General features: G+C 43.1%; 1 non-coding gene and 8 pseudogenes across 1 annotated transcript; 8 read left to right on the top strand and 1 right to left on the bottom strand.

The window, feature by feature from the left end:
* Nucleotides 1-19,124: 19,124 nt before the first annotated feature.
* Nucleotides 19,125-19,197, bottom strand: TRNAD-GUC (transfer RNA aspartic acid (anticodon GUC)). The gene has a single exon. It is a non-coding gene; the product is annotated as a tRNA-Asp (tRNA).
* A 2,050-nt stretch (nucleotides 19,198-21,247) lies between these two features.
* Nucleotides 21,248-21,350, top strand: LOC149590427 (5S ribosomal RNA; annotated as a pseudogene).
* Nucleotides 21,351-21,473: 123 nt separating this feature from the next.
* On the top strand, nucleotides 21,474-21,592 carry LOC149590428 (5S ribosomal RNA; annotated as a pseudogene).
* A 137-nt stretch (nucleotides 21,593-21,729) lies between these two features.
* LOC149590429 (5S ribosomal RNA) lies at nucleotides 21,730-21,832 on the top strand (annotated as a pseudogene).
* Nucleotides 21,833-22,210: 378 nt separating this feature from the next.
* On the top strand, nucleotides 22,211-22,313 carry LOC149590430 (5S ribosomal RNA; annotated as a pseudogene).
* A 79-nt stretch (nucleotides 22,314-22,392) lies between these two features.
* Nucleotides 22,393-22,511, top strand: LOC149590431 (5S ribosomal RNA; annotated as a pseudogene).
* Nucleotides 22,512-22,872: 361 nt separating this feature from the next.
* Nucleotides 22,873-22,991, top strand: LOC149590432 (5S ribosomal RNA; annotated as a pseudogene).
* Nucleotides 22,992-23,865: 874 nt separating this feature from the next.
* On the top strand, nucleotides 23,866-23,984 carry LOC149590433 (5S ribosomal RNA; annotated as a pseudogene).
* A 136-nt stretch (nucleotides 23,985-24,120) lies between these two features.
* LOC149590434 (5S ribosomal RNA) lies at nucleotides 24,121-24,223 on the top strand (annotated as a pseudogene).
* Nucleotides 24,224-24,494: the final 271 nt, after the last annotated feature.

Genomic DNA, 24,494 nt, shown 5'->3' on the forward strand with positions numbered 1-24,494 from the left:
TTTACCTTACATTTGAGATCCAATAACACCGCTCCCGGGTGGGCTCGAACCACCAACCTATTGGTTAACAGCCGAACGCGATAACCATTGCGCCACGGAAGCCCAAAAATTAAATGGTCGTCAGGTATTGTGGAAAAACTTTGGCTTTTTACGTTACATTTGAGATCCCACAACACCACTCCTGGGTGGGCTCGAACCAGCAACCTATTGGTTAGCAGCCGAACGCGATAACCATTGAGCCACGGAAGCTCAGAAATTTAATGGTTGTCAGGTATTGTGGAAAGACTTTGGCTTTTGACGTTACATTTGAGATCCCACAACACCACTCCCGGGTGGGCTCGAACCACCAACCTATTGGTTAACAGCCGAACGCGCTAACCATTGAGCCACATAATCTCAGAAATTAAATGGTTGTCAGGTATTGTGGAAAAACTTTGGCTTTTTACGTTATATTTGAGACTTCACAACACCTCCACCGGGTGGGCTCGAACCACCAACCTTTTGGTTAACATCCGAACGCGCTAACCATGGAGCCAAAGAAGCTCAGAAATTGAATGGTTTTCAGGTATTGTGGAAAAACTTTGGCTTTTTACGTTACATTTGAGACTTCACAACACCGCTCCCGGGTGGGCTCGAACCACCAACCTATTGGTTAACAGCCGAACGCGCTAGCCATTGCGCTACGGAAGCCCAAAAAATAAATGGTCGTCAGGAATTGTGGAAAAACTCTGACTTTTTACGTTACATTTGAGATCCCATAACACCGCTCCCGTGTGGGCTCGAACCTATTGGTTAACAGCCGAACGCTCTAACCATTCAGCCACGGAAGCTCAGAAATTAAATGGTTGTCAGGTATTGTGGAAAAGTTATGACTTTTCACGCTACATCTGAGACTCCACAACATCTCTCCCGGGTGGGCTCGAACCACCAACCTTTTGTTTAACATCCGAACGCGCTAACCATGGAGCCAAAGAAGCTCAGAAATGAAATGGTCTTCAGCTATTGTGGAAAAACTCTGACTTTTTACCTTACATTTGAGATCCAATAACACCGCTCCCGGGTGGGCTCGAACCACCAACCTATTGGTTAACAGCCGAACGCGATAACCATTGCGCCACGGAAGCCCAAAAATTAAATGGTCGTCAGGTATTGTGGAAAAACTTTGGCTTTTTACGTTACATTTGAGATCCCACAACACCACTCCTGGGTGGGCTCGAACCAGCAACCTATTGGTTAACAGCCGAACGCGCTAACCATTGAGCCACATAATCTCAGAAATTAAATGGTTGTCAGGTATTGTGGAAAAACTTTGGCTTTTTACGTTATATTTGAGATCCCACAACACCTCTCCCGGGTGGGCTCGAACCACCAACCTTTCGGTTAACAGCCGAACGCGCTAACCATTGCGCTACGGAAGCCCAAAAAATAAATGGTCGTCAGGTATTGTGGAAAAACTCTGACTTTTTACGTTACATTTGAGATCCCATAACACCGCTCCCGTGTGGGCTCGAACCTATTGGTTAACAGCCGAACGCTCTAACCATTCAGCCACGGAAGCTCAGAAATTAAATGGTTGTCAGGTATTGTGGAAAAGTTATGACTTTTCACGCTACATCTGAGACTCCACAACATCTCTCCCGGGTGGGCTCGAACCACCAACCTTTTGTTTAACATCCGAACGCGCTAACCATGGAGCCAAAGAAGCTCAGAAATGAAATGCTCTTCAGCTATTGTGGAAAAACTCTGACTTTTTACCTTACATTTGAGATCCAATAACACCGCTCCCGGGTGGGCTCGAACCACCAACCTATTGGTTAACAGCCGAACGCGATAACCATTGCGCCACGGAAGCCCAAAAATTAAATGGTCGTCAGGTATTGTGGAAAAACTTTGGCTTTTTACGTTACATTTGAGATCCCACAACACCACTCCTGGGTGGGCTCGAACCAGCAAAATATTGGTTAACAGCCGAACGCCATAACCATTGAGCCACGGAAGCTCAGAAATTAAATGGTTGTCAGGTATTGTGGATAAGTGATGACTTTTCACGCTACATCTGAGACTCCACAACACCTCTCCCGGGTGGGCTTGAACCACCAACCTTTTGTTAAACATCCGAACGCGCCAAAGAAGCTCAGAAATGAAATGGTCTTCAGCTATTGTGGAAAAACTCTGACTTTTTACCTTACATTTGAGATCCCATAACACCGCTCCCGGGTGGGCTCGAACCACCAACCTATTGGTTAACAGCCGAACGCGATAACCATTGCGCCACGGAAGTCCAAAAAATAAATGGTCGTCAGGTATTGTGGAAAATCTTTGGCTTTTTACGTTACATTTGAGACTTCACAACACCTCCACCGGGGGGGCTCGAACCACCAACCTTTTGGTTAACATCCGAACGCGCTAACCATGGAGCCAAAGAAGCTCAGAAATTGAATGGTTTTCAGGTATTGTGGAAAAACTTTGGCTTTTTACGTTACATTTGAGACTTCACAACACCGCTCCCGGGTGGGCTCGAACCACCAACCTATTGGTTAACAGCCGAACGCGCTAACCATCGAGCCACATAATCTCAGAAATTAAATGGTTGTCAGGTATTGTGGAAAAACTTTGGCTTTTTACGTTACATTTGAGATCCCACAACACCGCTCCCGGGTAGGCTCGAACCACCAACCTATTGGTTAACAGCCGAACGCTCTAACCATTGAGCCACGGAAGCTCAGAAATTAAATGGTTGTCAGGTATTGTGGAAAAGTTCTGACTTTTCACGCTACATCTGAGACTCCACAACACCTCTCCCGGGTGGGCTCGAACCACCAACCTTTTGGTTAACAGCCGAACGCGCTAACCATTGCGCCACGGAAGCCCAAAAATTTAAAGGTCGTCAGGTATTGTGGAAAATCTTTGGCTTTTTACGTTACATTTGAGACTTCACAACACCGCTCCCGGGTGGGCTCGAACCACCAACCTTTTGGTTAACAGCCGAACGCGCTAACCATTGCGCCACGGAAGCCCAAAAATTTAAAGGTCGTCAGGTATTGTGGAAAAACTTTGGCTTTTTACGTTACATTTGAGACTTCACAACACCGCTCCCGGGTGGGCTCGAACCACCAACCTTTCGGTTAACAGCCGAACGCGCTAACCATTGAGCCACATAATCTCAGAAATTAAATGGTTGTCAGGTATTGTGGAAAAACTTTGGCTTTTTACGTTATATTTGAGATCCCACAACACCTCTCCCGGGTGGGCTCGAACCACCAACCTTTCGGTTAACAGCCGAACGCGCTAACCATTGCGCTACGGAAGCCCAAAAAATAAATGGTCGTCAGGTATTGTGGAAAAACTCTGACTTTTTACGTTACATTTGAGATCCCATAACACCGCTCCCGTGTGGGCTCGAACCTATTGGTTAACAGCCGAACGCTCTAACCATTCAGCCACGGAAGCTCAGAAATTAAATGGTTGTCAGGTATTGTGGAAAAGTTATGACTTTTCACGCTACATCTGAGACTCCACAACATCTCTCCCGGGTGGGCTCGAACCACCAACCTTTTGTTTAACATCCGAACGCGCTAACCATGGAGCCAAAGAAGCTCAGAAATGAAATGCTCTTCAGCTATTGTGGAAAAACTCTGACTTTTTACCTTACATTTGAGATCCAATAACACCGCTCCCGGGTGGGCTCGAACCACCAACCTATTGGTTAACAGCCGAACGCGATAACCATTGCGCCACGGAAGCCCAAAAATTAAATGGTCGTCAGGTATTGTGGAAAAACTTTGGCTTTTTACGTTACATTTGAGATCCCACAACACCACTCCTGCGTGGGCTCGAACCAGCAAAATATTGGTTAACAGCCGAACGCCATAACCATTGAGCCACGGAAGCTCAGAAATTAAATGGTTGTCAGGTATTGTGGATAAGTGATGACTTTTCACGCTACATCTGAGACTCCACAACACCTCTCCCGGGTGGGCTTGAACCACCAACCTTTTGTTAAACATCCGAACGCGCCAAAGAAGCTCAGAAATGAAATGGTCTTCAGCTATTGTGGAAAAACTCTGACTTTTTACCTTACATTTGAGATCCCATAACACCGCTCCCGGGTGGGCTCGAACCACCAACCTATTGGTTAACAGCCGAACGCGATAACCATTGCGCCACGGAAGTCCAAAAAATAAATGGTCGTCAGGTATTGTGGAAAATCTTTGGCTTTTTACGTTACATTTGAGACTTCACAACACCTCCACCGGGGGGGCTCGAACCACCAACCTTTTGGTTAACATCCGAACGCGCTAACCATGGAGCCAAAGAAGCTCAGAAATTGAATGGTTTTCAGGTATTGTGGAAAAACTTTGGCTTTTTACGTTACATTTGAGACTTCACAACACCGCTCCCGGGTGGGCTCGAACCACCAACCTATTGGTTAACAGCCGAACGCGCTAACCATCGAGCCACATAATCTCAGAAATTAAATGGTTGTCAGGTATTGTGGAAAAACTTTGGCTTTTTACGTTACATTTGAGATCCCACAACACCGCTCCCGGGTAGGCTCGAACCACCAACCTATTGGTTAACAGCCGAACGCTCTAACCATTGAGCCACGGAAGCTCAGAAATTAAATGGTTGTCAGGTATTGTGGAAAAGTTCTGACTTTTCACGCTACATCTGAGACTCCACAACACCTCTCCCGGGTGGGCTCGAACCACCAACCTTTTGGTTAACAGCCGAACGCGCTAACCATTGCGCCACGGAAGCCCAAAAATTTAAAGGTCGTCAGGTATTGTGGAAAATCTTTGGCTTTTTACGTTACATTTGAGACTTCACAACACCGCTCCCGGGTGGGCTCGAACCACCAACCTATTGGTTAACAGCCGAACGCGCTAACCATCGAGCCACATAATCTCAGAAATTAAAAGGTTGTCAGGTATTGTGGAAAAACTTTGGCTTTTTACGTTACATTTGAGATCCCACAACACCACTCCCGGGTGGGCTCGAGCCACCAACCTATTGGTTAACAGCCGAACGCGCTAACCATTGAGCCAAGGAATCTCAGAGATTAAATGGTTGTCAGGTATTGTGGAAAACTTTGGCTTTTTACGTTACATTTGAGATCCCACAACACCGCTCCCGGGTAGGCTCGAACCACCAACCTATTGGTTAACAGCCAAACGCGCTAACCATTGAGCCACGTAAGCTCAGAAATTAAATGGTTGTCACGTATTGTGGAAAGGTTTTGACTTTTTACGCTACATCTGAGACTCCACAACACCTCTCCCGGGTGGGCTCGAACCAACAACCTTTCGGTTAACAGCCGAACGCGCTAACCATTGCGCTACGGAAGCCCAAAAAATAAATGGTCGTCAGGTATTGTGGAAAAACTCTGACTTTTTACGTTACATTTGTGATCCCGTAACACCGCTCCCGTGTGGGCTCGAACCTATTGGTTAACAGCCGAACGCTCTAATCATTGAGCCACGGAAGCTCAGAAATTAAATGGTTGTCAGGTATTGTGGAAAAGTTATGACTTTTCACGCTACATCTGAGACTCCACAACACCTCTCCCGGGTGGGCTCGAACCACCAACCTTTTGTTTAACATCCGAACGCGCTAACCATGGAACCAAAGAAGCTCAGAAATGAAATGGTCTTCAGCTATTGTGGAAAAACTCTGACTTTTTACCTTACATTTGAGATCCCATAACACCGCTCCCGGGTGGGGTCGAGCCACCAACCTTTTGGTTAACAGCCGATCGCGCTAACCATTGCGCCACGGAAGCCCAAAAATTAAATGGTCTTCAGCTATTGTGGAAAAGCTCTGACTTTTTACCTTACATTTGAGATCCCATAACACCGCTCCCGGGTGGGCTCGAACCACCAACCTTTTGGTTAACAGCCGAACGCGCTAACCATTGCGCCACGGAAGCCCAAAAATTAAAAGGTCGTCAGGTATTGTCGAAAAACTTTGGCTTTTTACGTTACATTTAAGACTTCACAACACCGCTCCCGGGTGGGCTCGAACCACCAACCTTTTGTTAAACATCCGAACGCGCCAAAGAAGCTCAGAAATGAAATGGTCTTCAGCTATTGTGGAAAAACTCTGACTTTTTACCTTACATTTGAGATCCCATAACACCGCTCCCGGGTGGGCTCGAACCACCAACCTATTGGTTAACAGCCGAACGCGATAACCATTGCGCCACGGAAGTCCAAAAAATAAATGGTCGTCAGGTATTGTGGAAAATCTTTGGCTTTTTACGTTACATTTGAGACTTCACAACACCTCCACCGGGGGGGGCTCGAACCACCAACCTTTTGGTTAACATCCGAACGCGCTAACCATGGAGCCAAAGAAGCTCAGAAATTGAATGGTTTTCAGGTATTGTGGAAAAACTTTGGCTTTTTACGTTACATTTGAGACTTCACAACACCGCTCCCGGGTGGGCTCGAACCACCAACCTATTGGTTAACAGCCGAACGCGCTAACCATCGAGCCACATAATCTCAGAAATTAAATGGTTGTCAGGTATTGTGGAAAAACTTTGGCTTTTTACGTTACATTTGAGATCCCACAACACCGCTCCCGGGTAGGCTCGAACCACCAACCTATTGGTTAACAGCCGAACGCTCTAACCATTGAGCCACGGAAGCTCAGAAATCAAATGGTTGTCAGGTATTGTGGAAAAGTGATGACTTTTCACGCTACATCTGAGACTCCACAACACCTGTCCCGGGTGGGCTCGAACCACCAACCTTTTGTTAAACATCCGAACGCGCTAACCATGGAGCCAAAGAAGCTCAGAAATGAAATGGTCTTCAGCTATTGTGGAAAAACTCTGACTTTTTACCTTACATTTGAGATCCCATAACACCGCTCCCGGGTGGGCTCGAACCACCAACCTTTTGGTTAACAGCCGAACGCGCTAACCATTGCGCCACGGAAGCCCAAAAATTAAAAGGTCGTCAGGTATTGTCGAAAAACTTTGGCTTTTTACGTTACATTTGAGATCCCACAACACCGCTCCCGGGTAGGCTCGAACCACCAACCTATTGGTTAACAGCCAAACGCGCTAACCATTGAGCCACGTAAGCTCAGAAATTAAATGGTTGTCACGTATTGTGGAAAAGTTTTGACTTTTTACGCTACATCTGAGACTCCACAACACCTCTCCCGGGTGGGCTCGAACCAACAACCTTTCGGTTAACAGCCGAACGCGCTAACCATTGCGCTACGGAAGCCCAAAAAATAAATGGTCGTCAGGTATTGTGGAAAAACTCTGACTTTTTACGTTACATTTGTGATCCCGTAACACCGCTCCCGTGTGGGCTCGAACCTATTGGTTAACAGCCGAACGCTCTAATCATTGAGCCACGGAAGCTCAGAAATTAAATGGTTGTCAGGTATTGTGGAAAAGTTATGACTTTTCACGCTACATCTGAGACTCCACAACACCTCTCCCGGGTGGGCTCGAACCACCAACCTTTTGTTTAACATCCGAACGCGCTAACCATGGAACCAAAGAAGCTCAGAAATGAAATGGTCTTCAGCTATTGTGGAAAAACTCTGACTTTTTACCTTACATTTGAGATCCCATAACACCGCTCCCGGGTGGGGTCGAGCCACCAACCTTTTGGTTAACAGCCGATCGCGCTAACCATTGCGCCACGGAAGCCCAAAAATTAAATGGTCTTCAGCTATTGTGGAAAAACTCTGACTTTTTACCTTACATTTGAGATCCCATAACACCGCTCCCGGGTGGGCTCGAACCACCAACCTTTTGGTTAACAGCCGAACGCGCTAACCATTGCGCCACGGAAGCCCAAAAATTAAAAGGTCGTCAGGTATTGTCGAAAAACTTTGGCTTTTTACGTTACATTTAAGACTTCACAACACCGCTCCCGGGTGGGCTCGAACCACCAACCTTTTGTTAAACATCCGAACGCGCCAAAGAAGCTCAGAAATGAAATGGTCTTCAGCTATTGTGGAAAAACTCTGACTTTTTACCTTACATTTGAGATCCCATAACACCGCTCCCGGGTGGGCTCGAACCACCAACCTATTGGTTAACAGCCGAACGCGATAACCATTGCGCCACGGAAGTCCAAAAAATAAATGGTCGTCAGGTATTGTGGAAAATCTTTGGCTTTTTACGTTACATTTGAGACTTCACAACACCTCCACCGGGGGGGCTCGAACCACCAACCTTTTGGTTAACATCCGAACGCGCTAACCATGGAGCCAAAGAAGCTCAGAAATTGAATGGTTTTCAGGTATTGTGGAAAAACTTTGGCTTTTTACGTTACATTTGAGACTTCACAACACCGCTCCCGGGTGGGCTCGAACCACCAACCTATTGGTTAACAGCCGAACGCGCTAACCATCGAGCCACATAATCTCAGAAATTAAATGGTTGTCAGGTATTGTGGAAAAACTTTGGCTTTTTACGTTACATTTGAGATCCCACAACACCGCTCCCGGGTAGGCTCGAACCACCAACCTATTGGTTAACAGCCGAACGCTCTAACCATTGAGCCACGGAAGCTCAGAAATCAAATGGTTGTCAGGTATTGTGGAAAAGTGATGACTTTTCACGCTACATCTGAGACTCCACAACACCTGTCCCGGGTGGGCTCGAACCACCAACCTTTTGTTAAACATCCGAACGCGCTAACCATGGAGCCAAAGAAGCTCAGAAATGAAATGGTCTTCAGCTATTGTGGAAAAACTCTGACTTTTTACCTTACATTTGAGATCCCATAACACCGCTCCCGGGTGGGCTCGAACCACCAACCTTTTGGTTAACAGCCGAACGCGCTAACCATTGCGCCACGGAAGCCCAAAAATTAAAAGGTCGTCAGGTATTGTCGAAAAACTTTGGCTTTTTACGTTACATTTGAGATCCCACAACACCACTCCCGGGTGGGCTCGAACCACCAACCTATTGGTTACCAGCCGAACGCGATAACCATTGCGCCATGGAAGCCCAAAAAATAAATGGTCGTCAGGTATTGTGGAAAAACTTTGGCTTTTTACGTTACATTTGAGACTTCACAACACCGCTCCCGGGTGGGCTCGAACCACCAACCTGTCGGTTAACAGCCGAACGCGCTAACCATTGAGCCAAGGAATCTCAGAGATTAAATGGTTGTCAGGTATTGTGGAAAACTTTGGCTTTTTACGTTACATTTGAGATCCCACAACACCGCTCCCGGGTAGGCTCGAACCACCAACCTATTGGTTAACAGCCAAACGCGCTAACCATTGAGCCACGTAAGCTCAGAAATTAAATGGTTGTCACGTATTGTGGAAAAGTTTTGACTTTTTACGCTACATCTGAGACTCCACAACACCTCTCCCGGGTGGGCTCGAACCAACAACCTTTCGGTTAACAGCCGAACGCGCTAACCATTGCGCTACGGAAGCCCAAAAAATAAATGGTCGTCAGGTATTGTGGAAAAACTCTGACTTTTTACGTTACATTTGTGATCCCGTAACACCGCTCCCGTGTGGGCTCGAACCTATTGGTTAACAGCCGAACGCTCTAATCATTGAGCCACGGAAGCTCAGAAATTAAATGGTTGTCAGGTATTGTGGAAAAGTTATGACTTTTCACGCTACATCTGAGACTCCACAACACCTCTCCCGGGTGGGCTCGAACCACCAACCTTTTGTTTAACATCCGAACGCGCTAACCATGGAACCAAAGAAGCTCAGAAATGAAATGGTCTTCAGCTATTGTGGAAAAACTCTGACTTTTTACCTTACATTTGAGATCCCATAACACCGCTCCCGGGTGGGGTCGAGCCACCAACCTTTTGGTTAACAGCCGATCGCGCTAACCATTGCGCCACGGAAGCCCAAAAATTAAATGGTCTTCAGCTATTGTGGAAAAACTCTGACTTTTTACCTTACATTTGAGATCCCATAACACCGCTCCCGGGTGGGCTCGAACCACCAACCTTTTGGTTAACAGCCGAACGCGCTAACCATTGCGCCACGGAAGCCCAAAAATTAAAAGGTCGTCAGGTATTGTCGAAAAACTTTGGCTTTTTACGTTACATTTAAGACTTCACAACACCGCTCCCGGGTGGGCTCGAACCACCAACCTTTTGTTAAACATCCGAACGCGCCAAAGAAGCTCAGAAATGAAATGGTCTTCAGCTATTGTGGAAAAACTCTGACTTTTTACCTTACATTTGAGATCCCATAACACCGCTCCCGGGTGGGCTCGAACCACCAACCTATTGGTTAACAGCCGAACGCGATAACCATTGCGCCACGGAAGTCCAAAAAATAAATGGTCGTCAGGTATTGTGGAAAATCTTTGGCTTTTTACGTTACATTTGAGACTTCACAACACCTCCACCGGGGGGGCTCGAACCACCAACCTTTTGGTTAACATCCGAACGCGCTAACCATGGAGCCAAAGAAGCTCAGAAATTGAATGGTTTTCAGGTATTGTGGAAAAACTTTGGCTTTTTACGTTACATTTGAGACTTCACAACACCGCTCCCGGGTGGGCTCGAACCACCAACCTATTGGTTAACAGCCGAACGCGCTAACCATCGAGCCACATAATCTCAGAAATTAAATGGTTGTCAGGTATTGTGGAAAAACTTTGGCTTTTTACGTTACATTTGAGATCCCACAACACCGCTCCCGGGTAGGCTCGAACCACCAACCTATTGGTTAACAGCCGAACGCTCTAACCATTGAGCCACGGAAGCTCAGAAATTAAATGGTTGTCAGGTATTGTGGAAAAGTTCTGACTTTTCACGCTACATCTGAGACTCCACAACACCTCTCCCGGGTGGGCTCGAACCACCAACCTTTTGGTTAACAGCCGAACGCGCTAACCATTGCGCCACGGAAGCCCAAAAATTTAAAGGTCGTCAGGTATTGTGGAAAAACTTTGGCTTTTTACGTTACATTTGAGACTTCACAACACCGCTCCCGGGTGGGCTCGAACCACCAACCTTTTGGTTAACAGCCGAACGCGCTAACCATTGCGCCACGGAAGCCCAAAAATTTAAAGGTCGTCAGGTATTGTGGAAAAACTTTGGCTTTTTACGTTACATTTGAGACTTCACAACACCGCTCCCGGGTGGGCTCGAACCACCAACCTTTCGGTTAACAGCCGAACGCGCTAACCATTGAGCCAAGGAATCTCAGAAATTAAAAGGTTGTCAGGTATTGTGGAAAAACTTTGGCTTTTTACGTTACATTTGAGATCCCACAACACCACTCCCGGGTGGGCTCGAGCCACCAACCTATTGGTTAACAGCCGAACGCGATAACCATTGAGCCACGGAAGCTCAGAAATCAAATGGTTGTCAGGTATTGTGGAAAAGTGATGACTTTTCACGCTACATCTGAGACTCCACAACACCTGTCCCGGGTGGGCTCGAACCACCAACCTTTTGTTTAACATCCGAACGCGCTAACCATGGAACCAAAGAAGCTCAGAAATGAAATGGTCTTCAGCTATTGTGGAAAAACTCTGACTTTTTACCTTACATTTGAGATCCCATAACACCGCTCCCGGGTGGGGTCGAGCCACCAACCTTTTGGTTAACAGCCGATCGCGCTAACCATTGCGCCACGGAAGCCCAAAAATTAAATGGTCTTCAGCTATTGTGGAAAAACTCTGACTTTTTACCTTACATTTGAGATCCCATAACACCGCTCCCGGGTGGGCTCGAACCACCAACCTTTTGGTTAACAGCCGAACGCGCTAACCATTGCGCCACGGAAGCCCAAAAATTAAAAGGTCGTCAGGTATTGTCGAAAAACTTTGGCTTTTTACGTTACATTTAAGACTTCACAACACCGCTCCCGGGTGGGCTCGAACCACCAACCTTTCGGTTAACAGCCGAACGCGCTAACCATTGTGCCACGGAATCTCAGAAATTAAATGGTTGTCAGGTATTGTGAAAAAACTATGGCTTTTTACGTTACATTTGAGATCCCACAACACCGCTCCCGGGTAGGCTCGAACCACCAACCTATTGGTTAACAGCCAATCGCGCTAACCATTGAGCCACGTAAGCTCAGAAATTAAATGGTTGTCACGTATTGTGGAAAGGTTTTGACTTTCTACGCTACATCTGAGACCCCACAACACCTCTCCCGGGTGGGCTCGAACCACCAACCTTTCGGTTAACAGCCGAACGCGCTAACCATTGCGCTACGGAAGCCCAAAAAATAAATGGTCGTCAGGTATTGTGGAAAAACTCTGACTTTTTACGTTACATTTGAGATCCCACAACACCGCTCCCGTGTGGGCTCGAACCTATTGGCTAACAGCCGAACGCTCTAACCATTGAGCCACGGAAGCTCAGAAATTAAATGGTTGTCAGGTATTGTGGAAAAGTTATGACTTTTCACGCTACATCTGAGACTCCACAACACCTCTCCCGGGTGGGCTCGAACCACCAACCTTTTGTTTAACATCCGAACGCGCTAACCATGGAACCAAAGAAGCTCAGAAATGAAATGGTCTTCAGCTATTGTGGAAAAACTCTGACTTTTTACCTTACATTTGAGATCCCATAACACCGCTCCCGGGTGGGGTCGAGCCACCAACCTTTTGGTTAACAGCCGATCGCGCTAACCATTGCGCCACGGAAGCCCAAAAATTAAATGGTCGTCAGGAATTGTGGAAAAACTTTGGCTTTTTACGTTACATTTGAGATCCCACAACACCACTCCCGGGTGGGCTCGAACCACCAACCTATTGGTTAACAGCCGAACGCGATAACCATCGAGCCACGGGAGCTCAGAAATTAAATGGTTGTCACGTATTGTGGAAAAACTTTGGCTTTTTACGTTACATTTGAGACTTCACAACACCGCTCCCGGGTGGGCTCGAACCACCAACCTTTCGGTTAACAGCCGAACGCGCTAACCATTGCGCTACGGAAGCCCAAAAAATAATTGGTCGTCAGGTATTGTGGAAAAACTCTGACTTTTTACGTTACATTTGAGATCCCGTAACACCGCTCCCGTGTGGGCTCGAACCTATTGGTTAACAGCCGAACGCTCTAACCATTGAGCCACGGAAGCTCAGAAATTAAATGGTTGTCAGGTATTGTGGAAAAGTTATGACTTTTCACGCTACATCTGAGACTCCACAACACCTCTCCCGGGTGGGCTCGAACCACCAACCTTTTGTTTAACATCCGAACGCGCTAACCATGGAGCCAAAGAAGCTCAGAAATGAAATGGTCTTCAGCTATTGTGGAAAAACTCTGACTTTTTACCTTACATTTGAGATCCAATAACACCGCTCCCGGGTGGGCTCGAACCACCAACCTTTTGGTTAACAGCCGAACGCGCTAACCATTGCGTCACGGACACAGGCGTGCGCACGGGTCGGGCAGGGTGGGCCCTGGCCCGACATGAAATGTTTCAAGGGGGCGCAAAAGCCGGAAAAATAAGGGCGCAAAATTTGGGTATTAGATCTGCAGACTGCAGGAACATCAGCGAAACGCCGAAAGGGAACGGAAATGTGAATAACAGAGCCACTATGAGAAATGCGATGGTCAGACGGGGGACGGTAAAATTTTGTGTTCTCTCGTATAGTCTCTTGTGTTAACCCTTACAAAAATCTTCTTTAGAACTCTTTAGAAAATTCCTTGGGAAATTTCTTTAGAAATCCTTAAGGAGTTCTTAGGGGAAATTGGGGAATATTGGTCTCTTTTTCTTTGGAAATAAATTTGGAATTTTCTTGGAAAATAACTTTGGAATTTTCTTGGGAAATATCTTTGGAATTTTCTTGGGAATTATCTTGGAATTTCCTTGGGAAATAACTTTGGAATTTCCTTGGGAAATAACTTTGGAATTTCCTTGGGAAATAACTTTGGAATTTCCTTGGGAAATAACGTTTGAATTTTCTTGGGAAATAACTTGGGAAATATCTTTGGAATTTTCTCGGGAAATATAGGGAAGATTATGGGTTAAATTAATCTAGCCCTCTAGAAACGAGGATAGTTCTCACATGCAGAACCATATTCCAATGCAGGGAGTGCAGTTCTAATATGCTGAACAACACCCCTTATAGCACGGGCAGTTCCCGCATGCAGTGCGAAACTGCTTATAAAGTCAGACATATAATCGACTTAAAAACATCCGTAAACGGCAGAAAGATTTAATCTTGTGCAATTGTATGGGTTACTAAGGGGGTTTTGGAGGCTTCAATGGCCAAGCAGTAGATACAGATGTTGTTGTTAAGTTTAATGATGTATTTTCACTGAGAGTTTTTTGAGTACCAGAAACGCGTTTAACCTAATTTTATCTACAATATTTTTTTAAAAATATTTATTTGGGACTCTAATTACGCTCGAAATAAAGATAAAACATGTCACAAAAGATTTAATTTAATTTAAGGTTAATTTTACTTTTCAAAAGCGAAAGTTTCGACTGCCAGCTTAAATCTAAACAACACGATTTTAATTACGTGTATTTTACTTTTAATTTAATTTATCCTTTGCATAAACACCTCACGAATTATTAAAGGAAAAAAACAACGAAAATAGGTAAATATGATAAACCATTTCAGCAATTGCTGAGCCTTAGCTACGGGACAAGCCTTTGTGAAACGTTTTTAATTATTTAGCTATCAAGTCAATGCCTATGCAGGAAAACTTAAGCAAAACAATTTTGGGTAAAATATTTTGAGATAATTATATGTAAAGCATAATTGCTAATATATCTGCTGGTCCTTTGAAATTCATCTCTAGAATTCTAAACGAATTTCATTGGAAAATTAACCCCTGACCTTCTTTGGTAATTTATCTCAAGATTTCCTTAAGAATTTCGTTGGAAAATATTCCATAGACGTTTTTTGGAAATTTATCTCAATAATTCCTATCGAATTTCTTTGGGAAATTAACCCTAGACTTTCTTTGGAAATTTATCTCAAGAATTCCTTAAGAATTTCGTTGAAAAATATTCCACATACGTTCTTTGGAAATTGATCTCAAGTATTCCTGAAGAATTTCGTTGGCAATATTCCCTAGATGTTCTTTGGAGATTGATCTCAAGAGTTTCTAAAGAATTTCTTTGGAAAACAAACCCAAGACCTTCTTTGGAAATTAATCTCTAGAATTTCTAAAGAGTTTCTTTGGAAAATAAACCTTATACATTCTTTGAAAATTTACCTCTAGAATTCCTAAAGAGTTTCTTTGGAAAATAACCTTATACATTCTTTGGAAATTTACCTCTAGAATTCCTAAAGAATTTCTTTGGAAAATATTCGTTAAACCTTCTTTGGAAATTTACCTCTAGAATTCCTAAAGAGTTTCTTTGGAAAATATTCGTTAAACCTTCTTTGGAAATTAATCTCTAGAATTCCTAAAGAGTTTCTTTGGAAAATAAACCTTATACATTCTTTGGAAATTTACCTCAAGAATTCCTAAAGAATTTCTTTGGAAAATATTCGTTATACCTTCTTTGGAAATTAATCTTTAGAATTCCTAATGAGTTTCTTTGGAAAATAAATCTTATACCTTCTTTGGAAATTAATCTCTAGAATTCCTAAAGAGTTTCTTTGGAAAATAAACCTTATACATTCTTTGGAAATTTACCTCAAGAATTCCTAAAGAATTTCTTTGGAAAATATTCGTTATACCTTCTTTGGAAATTAATCTTTAGAATTCCTAATGAGTTTCTTTGGAAAATAAACCTTATACCTTCTTTGGAAATTTATCTCTAGAATTCCTAAAGAATTTCCTTGGAAAATAATCTCAAGACATTCTTTGGACATTTGTCTCAAGACTTCTTTAGGAAATTCCAAAGAAAGTCTTTGGGAATTGTTCCTTTAGGAAATGATCCCAAGGGCTCCATAGGGTTCCAAAGAATGGCCTTTGGAATTCTTAAGAACATTTTTGTTAGGGGGTAGGGGCGCAAAATTAACTAGGCGGCCCGACCTTACTGAAAACCCTGCGCACGCCTGTGGTCACGGAAGCCCAAAAATTAAAAGGTCGTCAGGTATTGTGGAAAAACTTTGCCTTTTTACGTTACATTTGAGATCCCACAACACCACTCCCGGGTGGGCTCGAACCACCAACCAATTGGTTAACAGCCGAACGCGATAACCATTGCACCACGGAAGCCCAAAAAATAAATGGTCGTCAGGTATTGTGGAAAAACTTTGGCTTTTTACGTTACATTTAAGACTTCACAACACCGCTCCCGGGTGGGCTCGAACCACCAACCTTTCGGTTAACAGCCGAACGCGCTAACCATTGTGCCACGGAATCTCAGAAATTAAATGGTTGTCAGGTATTGTGAAAAAACTATGGCTTTTTACGTTACATTTGAGATCCCACAACACCGCTCCCGGGTAGGCTCGAACCACCAACCTATTGGTTAACAGCCAATCGCGCTAACCATTGAGCCACGTAAGCTCAGAAATTAAATGGTTGTCACGTATTGTGGAAAGGTTTTGACTTTCTACGCTACATCTGAGACCCCACAACACCTCTCCCGGGTGGGCTCGAACCACCAACCTTTCGGTTAACAGCCGAACGCGCTAACCATTGCGCTACGGAAGCCCAAAAAATAAATGGTCGTCAGGTATTGTGGAAAAACTCTGACTTTTTACGTTACATTTGAGATCCCACAACACCGCTCCCGTGTGGGCTCGAACCTATTGGCTAACAGCCGAACGCTCTAACCATTGAGCCACGGAAGCTCAGAAATTAAATGGTTGTCAGGTATTGTGGAAAAGTTATGACTTTTCACGCTACATCTGAGACTCCACAACACCTCTCCCGGGTGGGCTCGTACCACCAACCTTTTGGTTAACATCCGAACGCGCTAACCATGGAGCCAAAGAAGCTCAGAAATGAAATAGTCTTCAGCTATTGTGGAAAAACTCTGACTTTTTACCTTACATTTGAGATCCCATAACACCGCTCCCGGGTGGGGTCGAACCACCAACCTTTTGGTTAACAGCCGAAGGCGCTAACCATTGCGCCACGGAAGCCCAAAAATTAAACGGTCGTCAGGTATTGTGGAAAAACTTTGGCTTTTTACGTTTCATTTGAGATCCCACAACACCACTCCTGGGTGGGCTCGAACCACCAACCTATTGGTTAACAGCCGAACGCGATAACCATCGAGCCACGGGAGCTCAGAAATTAAATGGTTGTCACGTATTGTGGAAAAACTTTGGCTTGTTACGTTACATTTGAGACTTCTTAACACCGCTCCCGGGTGGGCTCGAACCACCAACCTTTCGGTTAACAGCCGAACGCGCTAACCATTGCGCTACGGAAGCCCAAAAAATAAATGGTCGTCAGGTATTGTGGAAAAACTCTGACTTTTTACGTTACATTTGAGATCCCACAACACCGCTCCCGTGTGGGCTCGAACCTATTGGCTAACAGCCGAACTCTCTAACCATTGAGCCACGGAAGCTCAGAAATTAAATGGTTGTCAGGTATTGTGGAAAAGTTATAACTTTTCACGCTACATCTGAGACTCCACAACACCTCTTCCGGGTGGGCTCGAACCACCAACCTTTTGGTTAACATCCGAACGCGCTAACCATGGAGCCAAAGAAGCTCAGAAATGAAATGGTCTTCAGCTATTGTGGAAAAACTCTGACTTTTCACCTTACATTTGACATCCCATAACACCGCTCCCGGGTGGGCTTGAACCACCAACCTTTTGGTTAACAGCCGAACGCGCTAACCATTGCGCCACGGAAGCCCAAAAATTAAAAGGTCGTCAGGTATTGTGGAAAAACTTTGGCTTTTTACGTTACATTTCAGATCCCCAAACACCACTCCCGGGTGGGCTCGAACCACCAACCTATTGGTTAACAGCCGAACGCGATAACCATTGCGCTACGGAAGCCCAAAAAATAAATGGTCGTCAGGTATTGTGGAAAAGCTTTGGCTTTTTACGTTACATTTAAGACTTCACAACACCGCTCCCGGGTGGGCTCGAACCACCAACCTTTCGGTTAACAGCCGAACGCGCTAACCATTGAGCCACGGAATCTCAGAAATTAAATGGTTGTCAGGTATTGTGGAAAAACTTTGGCTTTTTACGTTACATTTGAGATCCCACAACACTGCTCCCGGGTAGGCTCGAACCACCAACCTATTGCTTAACAGCCAAACGCGCTAACCATTGAGCCACGTAAGCTCAGAAATTAAATGGTTGTCACGTATTGTGGAAAGGTTTTGAGTTTTTACGCTACATCTGAGACCCCACAACACCTCTCCCGGGTGGGCTCGAACCACCAACCTTTCGGTTAACAGCCGAACGCGCTAACCATTGCGCTACGGAAGCCCAAAAAGTAAATGGTCGTCAGGTATTGTGGAAAAACTCTGACTTTTTACGTTACATTTGAGATCCCACAACACCGCTCCCGTGTGGGCTCGAACCTATTGGCTAACAGCCGAACGCTCTAACCATTGAGCCACGGAAGCTCAGAAATTAAATGGTTGTCAGGTATTGTGGAAAAGTTATGACTTTTCACGCTACATCTGAGACTCCACAACACCTCTCCCGGGTGGGCTCGTACCACCAACCTTTTGGTTAACATCCGAACGCGCTAACCATGGAGCCAAAAAAATTCACGTCAATATTTTATACGGGAATAAAATTATATAACACAATATCACCTGAAATTCAAGCAAAACCGACTTTAACTAGATTTAAAAAGACTATAAAATCACTAATAGTAGAAAAAAATAATAAAACCTTTACTTTTTTATTTAATTTGTTTTTATAAAGCCACTTTTGGCATAACCAATTGTTAAATTTTTTATATTATACCATGCCACTGTTCAATTTTAAGTGGATATAACATAAATTCATTAATTCTTTTTTCATGAATCTTTAACACTAATTATTATAATACACCATTGTTAAATCTATTTTCTAAATTAAATTGTTGTATTAAATTAAGCAGATAGGCACGGGGCTTACAAGTCACAATGTGACTTAGCCCCGTAGCAAACTGTATATGTAATGAAAAGTAAAAAATAAACATTTTGAATTTGAAAAAAAAAAAAAAAAAAAAGAAGCTCAGAAATGAAATAGTCTTCAGCTATTGTGGAAAAACTCTGACTTTTTACCTTACATTTGAGATCCCATAACACCGCTCCCGGGTGGGGTCGAACCACCAACCTTTTGGTTGACAGCCGAACGCGCTAACCATTGCGCTACGGAAGCCCAAAAAATAAATGGTCGTCAGGTATTGTGGAAAAACTCTGACTTTTTACGTTTCATTTGAGATCCCATAACACCGCTCCCGTGTGGGCTCGAACCACCAACCTATTGGTTAACAGCCGAACGCGATAACCATTGAGCCACGGGAGCCCAAAAAATAGATGGTCGTCAGGTATTGTGGAAAAACCTTGCTATTTACGTTACATCTGAGAATTTTTTCACTATTTTCAAATATATATTGCATTGTTTTCTGGACAAATTTTTGACCGAATTTAGCTTAAATATCTATGAAATACTCATTAAAAGTGATTTTATCTCGATTGATCAATAAATTAAATGTACCTCGATTTTTAATACCATTTTCAAAATCGACGTTTCTCGACCAGAGAAGAACATATTGAGTTTTTACCTCTCCGAGTGACGTATGTCACGGAGAGGTTCTAATTTCGACGTGTCGGGATGTGTGTGTGTGTGTGTTTATGTGTGTGTGTGTGTCTGTCTGGTGTTATTGACTTACACCCCAGGGGACCGTGTTTGCAGTTTCCGAATTGAAGCAAATGTGTTCGCTATTTCCGGACCGTATTCACAGTTCCCGGAAATTTCAAAACTTGAATCTATCCACAAATCAACTGGCCACTATTACTTCATCTGACTAGTCAATTGTCTATTCTACATGAATACCAATCTGTACTTATTGGCTTCAAACACCACCATTTTGTGGTCTTTGTCCATTCCACATAGACACCAGTCTGTACTTACTGGCGTCTACCACCATCATTTTCTGGTCTTTGTTTTTGTCCATCCCACATGGACACCAGTTTGTACACCTGGCATCTAACACCACCATCTTCTGGTCTTTGTTTTTGTCCATCCCACATGGACACCAGTCTGTACACCTGGCTTCTAACAGCACCATCTTCTGGTATTTGTTTTTGTCCATCCCACATGGACACCAGTCTATACACCTGGCTTCTACTCCTTAAGGTTAAGACATACGCGGCGATCGGCCAGGGTTACGAGAAACGTCCGGCCTCCCAATGGTGGGGCTTCCACCAAAGGTTCACGCAATTGCGCTGTTCTTATCCATAGCTGCGATTCGACACCCTTATATACTCCCTATTTGATGAAGGCGAAGCAACCGACGTATGCTTCATTTCAAACGCCAATATTAGTCAAGTCTCTCAAGAATGTTTAATTGTTCTTTTTCAAAACGATGTAACGCTCAATAAGGTGAACAACTATCGAAGAAAATATTTAATATTAATTATATTTATTTTAATATTTAAGATAATCATGTCTCTCAACTCAAAATTAATACGGAAAGGGTAAAACAGCAGTCTATGTGTTTGTCTATATGTGTCCGTCCGTTGTAACACTAGTGCGCTGCGTTAGAAGATCGTTTTGTTTTGATGTGTAAAGAAATCTTTCAGAACCTTAATATTCCCGTTTTCCATAATATAAAATGAATATGTGGAAATATTTTTCGTAATTATGATGCATTTAGTACTTTTGTAGCTTTAAAGCTCCGTTTCATTTTGATCTTCCAAAGATTTTTATAATATTATTATTTAAAATGGATGTTTATATATTACTTAAGCTATACATCTGTTTATAGCATAATCCTTTCTAAAGTCACAGTGAATACAAGCTCAACGCTGCTATGTTGGTCAAATGAACTTTTATTTGTCAATAAGCCTAGTGAACCAAAAAGTAAACTTTTGGGTTTGGTTTTCGTTTCTGTATGCAGAGACATTAACGGTTCAGAGTGAGCCGATAGTGAAATACACTTTTAAATAATTAGGCTTAGATTTTATAATCATGGTGGAAATCTGGGCCGCGTTCAATACCTGACGACCATTTATATTTTCGGCTTCCGTTGCGCAATGGTTACCGCGTTCGGATGTAAACTGAAAAGTTGGTGGGTCGAGCGCAACCGGGAACGATGGTGTGAAGTTTTAGAAGTAACGTTATTGTAAGTATTGTTATTGTTTTAAAAAGATGAAGGTTAATTTGTCTCTTTTAATTTAAATTCGAATTATTAACTAGCACTCTCAGCAACGGCCATATCACGCTGAAAACACCGGTTCTCGTCCGATCACCGAAGTTAAGCAGCGTCGAGCGCAGTCAGTACTTGGGGACACTGCGTGCCGTTGGCTTTTTCCTTTTTGTTTCCTCTTTTAAATTCCACCAGATATGAAAAAAGCAATCATATCTTCTTTTTGTTATTGTTTTATAAAGATGAAGGTAAATTAAATAAAAAATTATTAACTAGCACTCTCGGAAACGGTCATATCACGCTGAATACACCGGTTCTCGTCCGGTAACCGAAGTTAATCAGCGTCGAGCGCAGTCAGCACTTGGGAGGGAGACCACTTAGGAACACTGCGTGCCGTTAGCTTTTTCAATTTTTTTTCCTCTTTTAAATTATAATAGATATGAAAAAAGCAAACTAATTTTCTTTTTGTTATTGTTTTAAAAAGATGAAGGTTATTTTGTCTCACTTAATTTAAATTCGAATTATTAACTAGCACTCTCGGCAACGGTCATATCACGCTGAATACACCGGTTCTCGTCCGATCACCGAAGTTAAGCAGCGTCGAGCGCAGTCAGTACTTGGGAACACTGCGTGCCGTTGGCTTTTTCCTTTTTGTTTCCTCTTTTAAATTCCACCAGATATGAAAAAAGCAATCATATCTTCTTTTTGTTATTGTTTTATAAAGATGAAGGTTAGTTAAATTCAAATTATTAACTAGCACTCTCGGCAACTGCCATATTACGCTGAATACGCCGAATCTCGTCCGATCGCCGAAGTTATGCAGCGTCGAGCGCAGTCAGTACTTGGGAGGGAGGCCACTTAGGAACACTGCTTCCCGTTAGCTTTTTCACTTTTTTTTTGTCTTTTAAATTCCAATAGATATGAAAAAAGCAAACATATTTTCTTTTTGTTATTGTTTTAAAAAGATGAAGGTTAATTTGTCTCACTTAATTTAAATTCGAATTATTAACTAGCACTCTCGGCAACGGCCATATCACGCTGAAAACACCGGTTCTTGTCCGATCACCGAAGTTAAGCAGCGTCGAGCGCAGTCAGTACTTGGGAACACTGCGTGCCGTTGGCTTTTTCCTTTTTGTTTCATTTTTGTTATTGTTTTATAAAGATTTAGGTTAATTAAATTCAAATTATTAACTAGCACTCTCGGCAACGGCCATATCACGCTGAATACACCGGTTCTCGTCCGATCACCGAAGTTAAGCAGCGTCGAGCGCAGTCAGTGCTTGGGAGGGAGGCCACATAGGAACACTGCAAGCCGTTAGCTTTTTCACTTTTTTTTGTCTTTTAAATTCCAACAGATATGAAAAAAGCAAACATATTTTCTTTTTGTTATTGTTTTTAAAATGATGAAGATTAATTTGTCTCACTTAATTTAAATTCGAATTATTAACTAGCACTCTCGGCAACGGCCATATCACGCTGAAAACACCAGTTTCGTCCGATCACCGAAGTTAAGCAGCGTCGAACGCAGTCACTACTTGGGAACACTGCGTGCCGTTGGCTTTTTCCTTTTTGTTTTCTCTTTTAATTTCCACCAGATATGCAAAAAGCAAACATATCTTCTTTTTGTTATTGTTTGATAAAGATGAAGGTTAATTAAATTCAAATTATTATCTAGCACTCTCGGCAACGGCCATATCACGCTGAATACACCGGTTCTCGTCCGATCACTGAAGTTAAGCAGCGTTGAGCGCAGTCAGTACAAGGGAGGGAGGCCACTTAGAAACACTGCTTGCTGTTAGCTTTTTTACTTTTTTTTTTGTCTTTTAAATTCCAATAGATATGAAAAAAGCAAACATATTTTCTTTTTGTTAATGTTTTAAAAAGATGAAGGTTAATTTGCCTCACTTAATTTAAATTCGAATTATTAACTAGCACTCTCGGCAATGGCCAAATCACGCTGAATACACTGAATCTCGTCCGATCACCGAAGTTAAGCAGCGTCGAGCGCAGTCAGTGCTTGGGAGGGAGGCCACATAGGAACACTGCAAGCCGTTAGCTTTTTCACTTTTTTTTGTCTTTTAAATTCCAATAGATATGAAAAAAGCAAACATATTTTCTTTTTGTTATTGTTTTAAAAAGATGAAGGTTAATTTGTCTCACTTAATTTAAATTCGAATTATTAACTAGCACTCTCGGCAACGGCCAAATCACGCTGAATACACTGGTTCTCTTCCGATCACCGAAGGTTAGCAGCGTTGAGCGCAGTCAGTATTTGGGAAGGAGGCCACTTAGGAACACTGCTTGCCGTTACCTTTTTCACTTTTTTTTTGTCTTTTAAATTCCAATAGATATGAAAAAAGCAAACATATTTTCTTTTTGTTATTGTTTTAAAAAGATGAAGGTTAATTTGTCTCACTTAATTTAAATTCGAATTATTAACTAGCACTCTCGGCAACGGCCAAATCACGCTGAAAACACCGGTTCTTTTCCGATCACCGAAGTTAAGCAGCGTCGAGCGCAGTCAGTACTTGGGAACACTGGGTGCCGTTGGCTTTTTCCTTTTTGTTTCCTCTTTTAAATTCCACCAGATATGAAAAAAGCAAACATATCTTCATTTTGTTATTGTTTTATAAAGATTTAGGTTAATTAAATTCAAATTATTAACTAGCACTCTCGGCAACGGCCATATCATGCTGAATACACCGGTTCTCGTCCGATCACCGAAGTTAAACAGCGTCGAGCGCAGTCCGTGCTTGGGAGGGAGGCCACATAGGAACACTGCAAGCCGTTAGCTTTTTCTCTTTTTTTTGTCTTTTAAATTCCAATAGATATGAAAAAAGCAAACATATTTTCTTTTTGTTATTGTTTTAAAAAGATGAAGGTTAATTTGTCTCACTTACTTTAAATTCGAATTATTAACTAGCAATCTCGGCAACGGCCATATCACGCTGAAAACACCGGTTCTCGTCCGATCACCGAAGTTAAGCAGCGTCGAGCGCAGTCAGTACTTGGGAACACTTCGTGCCGTTGGCTTTTTCCTTTTTGTTTCCTCTTTTAAATTCCACCAAATATGAAAAAAGCAAACATATCTTCTTTTTGATATTGTTTTATAAAGATGAAGGTTAATTAAATTCAAATTATTAACTAGCACTTTCGGCAACGGCCATATCACGCTGAAAACACCGGTTCTCGTCCGATCACCGAAGTTAAGCAACGTCGAGCGCAGTCAGCAAAAAAGAGTTCTCAGAAGTATTTATAACGTGAATTGGTTATCACATACAAAAATATTATATGCAAAAAGTAA

This window comes from Phalangium opilio, unplaced genomic scaffold (genome assembly GCF_054372755.1).
Source record: "Phalangium opilio isolate 3A_F unplaced genomic scaffold, DU_Popi_V2 ptg000505l_1, whole genome shotgun sequence".
NCBI lineage: Eukaryota > Metazoa > Arthropoda > Arachnida > Opiliones > Phalangiidae > Phalangium > Phalangium opilio.